At 42.9% G+C, this 4,847-nt stretch overlaps 1 pseudogene; it reads left to right on the top strand.

Moving 5' to 3' along the window:
- Positions 1 to 1,777: 1,777 nt before the first annotated feature.
- Positions 1,778 to 3,168, top strand: LOC101346051 (transforming protein RhoA pseudogene; annotated as a pseudogene).
- The last annotated feature ends 1,679 nt before the right edge of the window (positions 3,169 to 4,847 follow it).

Genomic DNA, 4,847 nt, shown 5'->3' with positions numbered 1-4,847 from the left:
TATTTGCAGCTATTTCTTCTCATTTTGAGTCATGCCACGTTAGCAAATGAAGGTCCCAAAAGCTTGATTCCATCCACATCATTAGGTTCAACTCCTCTTTAAGGAGGCAGCTCTTCGTATTTTGAGTGCCTTCCAACCTGAGGGATCATCTTCCAGCACTATATCAGACAACGTTCCCCTGCTGTTCATAAGGTTTTCAGTGGCTAATTTTTTCAGAAGTAGACTGCTGGGTCCTTCTTCCTAGTCTGTCTTAGTCTGGAAGCTCCACTGAAACCTGTCCACTAAGGGTGACCCTGCTGGTATTTGAAATACCAATGGCAAAGCTTCCAGTATCACAGCAACACACAAGCCACCACAGTATGAGAAACTGACAGGCAAATGGTGGGTATACCCTAATAACAGCCTCAAAACATACAAAGTAAAAACTGACAGAACTATAAAGAGAAGTGCATACTGAGGTATGCAGGGATGAAGTCTCACAATGTCTGTAAGTTATTTGCAAATGATTCTGCAAAAGAAACATATAGCTATGTGGCTATGCAGATACAAAGGAAATACAGCAAAAATTGAACAATTGTTGATTTCATGTGCTGGACATACAAGTGATCATTGTACTATTGTTTCGACTTCCCAGTATATGTTAATGTTTTTATACTAAAAACTTACAGAAAACAACCCTTCTAAAGAACACGAGTCAAAGAAGAAATCCCAATAGAAATGAAAAATACAGTGAAACCTGTGAGAGCCAGAACTGGACAAGACTGCCTTGTTTTTCCCAGTCTTCCAAGTTTTCTGCCTTTGACAGGGTGTAGTCTTACCACCTTTCTATTGCTCATTTTAGTGTATTTTGGTCTAAATTACTGTAAAACCTGCAAAAGCCAGAACGTGTGTAAAGCAGAAACCTGTCAGAGAAGGAAAACTCAATTTTCCACTCAAACAAGCAATAGAAAAGTGATAAGACTGTACCCTATCAAAGGCAGAAAACTTGCAAGACCCAGAAAAACAAGGTAGTCCCAACCAGTTCCGGCTCTCACAGGTTTCAATGTATGATGAAAATACTACATAGCGTGTGAGATGTGGCTAAAGCAATATGTAGAGGGAAATGTATAGTCTAAAACGCATTTTAAGAAGAAGAAAAGCTTTCAAAAATCAATGAACTAAGTACCAACCTTAAGTTAAAAAAAAAAAAGAGCAGCAAATTAAACTCAAAGAATGAATTAAGGAAGTAATAAAGATAGGAGTTAAAATTAATGAAATAGAAAAAATTACCACAGAGAAGCTCAGTGAAGCCAAGAATTGTTCACTAAAAAGACTAATAGAATTGATAAACCTCGGCAAGACTTATCAAGGAAAAAAAGAGAGACGGCACGAAATAATCAATGTAAAGAATGAAAAGGGAGATATCACCACAGATGCTGCAAACATTAGAAAGATTATAAGAGTACACTATAAGAAACTTCATCTTACAAAATAGAAATTAAAAACAGAGATGAAAAGGACAGATGCCCAGAAAATTTCAACTTACTAAAACCAACGCAAGAAGAAATATGAAACCTGAACAGCCCTATAATTATTAAAGTTAAATCTCTAATACAAAACCTTAACACACAGAAAAAAAAAAGCATCAGGTGTATTTCTACCAGATATTTAAGGAATAAATACTGCAAATTTTACACAATCTCGTGCAGAGAATAGAATAGCAGAATAGAAGGGCATCGTCACACATAAGGATACTTGATTTACAACAAAGGTAGTACTGCAAAGCACTGGATAAAGAATGGCCTTGTCAATAAATTGCCCTGGGGCTATTGAAGATCGCAACAGAAAAGTATGAAAGTTGACCCCTATGAGTCGGAATCGACTCCATGGCAACTGGTATATATGGTATACCTTGGACTATACACAAACATCAGCTCTGGGTGGATCGTAGATCTAGATGCAGGCACAGAAACAATAAACCTTCACAAGGACAATATGGGAGAATAGCTTTAGAATTCTGGACAGGGAACATTTTCTTAAATAAGATACAAAACGCATCAATCATAACAGAAAAAAATCATAAATTTGACCACATTAAAATGAAGAACATCTGTTCATCATAAGACACCATTAAGAGAATGAAAGGTAAGCCATAGACTGAGAGAAGGTAGTTGTAAGATATATAAACGTCAAAAGGCCAGAATCGATAATTTATGTAAGACATGTCTACAAATCAGCTCAACAGAAAAGTGTGCAAGAAAGTTGACTATCACACAAGAAGATAACCAAGCGAATAATCAACTTACGAAAAAGTTTGCAGCTTTAGTAATTAGGGAAACGCAAAATAAACAGCCCGCAGGGCAGGTGCGCGGTCACTCGCCACGTCTCCACCTGCCGCCGGAGACACAGCGCTCCGCGGTCGGTTTCTTGGATGGTTAACCCCTGGCTCCTAGGCAAGCAACTACCGGTGCCTCGGCCCCGCCGCCACTAGGTGGCGTCCTCAACGTGGAAAACCTCCAGGGATACTTTCCACTGAGGAGCTCAGGGGGCTCTTGGGAATCAGTCACCAGGCGGGCGTCCTTCCTACGCGGTGGTGGGCGACGGCCGCCACCCAGAAGACGCTGGTGGCCGCCGGCTACGGCGGCGATGGAAAGAGCTGCTTGCTCAACGTCTTCAGCAAGGACCAGTTCTCAGAGAGCTATACGGCCAGGTCGTTGGAGAACTACTTGGCTGACTTGGAGGCAGACGGGACGCAGGTGGAGCTGGCCTTGTGGGACACAGCTGGGTAGGAGGACGACGACCTTCTACGGCCTCTCCCCTACCCAAACACCAACGTCATACTGATCTGCCTCTCCATCCGTTGCCCTCATAATTTACAAAACATTCCAGTAAAATGGGCTACAGAGGTCAAACATTTCTGCTCCAACGTGCCTGTCATCCTGGTTGGGAAAAAAGAAAGATCTTCGTTATGGTGAACACACGAGGCAAGAGTTGGCTGGGGAGGAGATGGAGCAGGTGAAACCCCAAGAAGGCGCCCAAATGGCCTATAGGATGGGTGCGCTGTCCTACCTAGAGTACTCAGCAGAGACCAAAGACGGGGTAAGGGAGATTTCCGAGATGGCCACAAGAGTGACTTTGCAAACCAGACACAATAGGAAGAAGGCTTGTGTGGCTCAGCCACGTGGTTAAACCCTCATGTGGCTAATGTTTATTATAGGCCTTTGTCTATAATTTAACTACTATTACAAATCATAAGTCTTCTTGCCATCAGTACTGAGGAGCCAACCATGATTACTAATGACAGTGTCTGTTTTTTCCCTCATGACAAGCCCCCTCTACACTCCTGCTCCTGGCACCCAGTGTTAGGAATCTCTTAATGTCTCACTTCTCTCCAGAAAGAGAAAAGCCTCCTAACTCCAGTGAATTGGGCTGTAGCTATGCTGTAACTAGGAGTCTCTGGATAGTGCAAATGGTTAATGCACTCAGTTGCTAACTCAAATGTTGGAGGTTCAAGTCCGCCCAGAGGCAGCTCAGAAGAAAGACCTGGAGATCTATGTCCGGAAAATCAGCCACTGAAATCCTATGGAGCACAGTTCTATTTGGACACATGTGGTGTTGCCATGAATAGGAATTAACTGGTGCTGGTACTATGTTATAACCGACATGCTCTGCTGATCAATTTTCAGCTGCAAAGCACTCCATAGACTCATCACTCCAGAATGATCCTGCAAAACAGATTTCACTGACATCGTCCTGGGATAGCCACCCATTTTTGTACAGTGTGCCTGGCCAGAAAGGCCTGCGTCTGCGCAGGTGTGGCACAGTTACTCTTTTGTAGTTTCACGTTCACTGCATGTGATTAGAACATCTGAATCTATGTTACCAAGAATGAGCATATTAACCCCAGCTTCGCCAGAGTATTTTTTTGTATAATCGTATTTCCTAATACTGATATTTGTCATCTGTGCAGAAAGGGTCTTTAAAAAACAAAGGGGGTACTTGAAAATAAAGTTGGATGGAAAATTCATTTTTAAAGTTCTTGTTCAAGCAGTTTCCCTAAGAAGAGATACCCATACAGTTCCTTGTTCAACCCACACAGCCTCTGCCCCCAGGCTGAGATATGGGGATAGGAATTTGGTATCATCCGTAATGTGGTAGGTCATTTGGGAGGATGGCAGGAACTGCTCAGTCCTTTCAGCTGGGCAGCACCTCTGGAGTGAATAAACCCCGTTCCCTCACCATTTCTGCCCTTTCTTTGCTTTATTCAACACGAGCTTCAGAGACCCCAGGAGAGGTTGCCAGCTGGTCTGTCTTGGATCCTGGGCCCACTCCTGGGCCAGGGGAGGACCCGGCCCTGGGCCCTGGCACAAAACTATGCACAAAGGAGGAGAGGGAAATCCCGCAAAAGGAAACCAGAGTGGAGGATCAAGGGGGAGAGGATGCTAGAGAGAGAGAAATAGCTCACTACAGTCTTCTCCTTTTAATTCATAATTTCTGTTTTTGTGTTTTCCTTTTTGTTTTCTGTGATCCTACCTACAAATCTCCCAGAACCTCGTTACTCAGAGTGCGATCTGCGAACCAGCAGCATCCACAGTATGTGAAAGCTTGTTGGAAATGCAGACTCTCAGGCCCCTCCCCAGACCTGTTGTATCAGAATCTGCGTTTTAACCAGATGCCCAGGATTGCATACTAATGTTGGAGAAGTTGGTTCTAGTTTTAATTCAGTTTTCTGCAGTGATAACCCTACCTTTTTATTTTGGAAATTGAGAATGAGGTTTTTCCAAGAATTCTCTCTTATCCTCACTTTGAGCCCCTTTCTTTGCAAACGTTTCTGGGTTTAACAAGACACAATTTTTCAGGAGCTCATA

Source organism: Trichechus manatus, unplaced genomic scaffold (genome assembly GCF_000243295.1).
Source record: "Trichechus manatus latirostris isolate Lorelei unplaced genomic scaffold, TriManLat1.0 scaffold00040, whole genome shotgun sequence".
In the NCBI taxonomy this organism is placed as follows: domain Eukaryota; kingdom Metazoa; phylum Chordata; class Mammalia; order Sirenia; family Trichechidae; genus Trichechus; species Trichechus manatus.
Note: the sequence above shows the minus strand (reverse complement) of the source record. Positions and strands in the feature narration are given on the sequence as shown.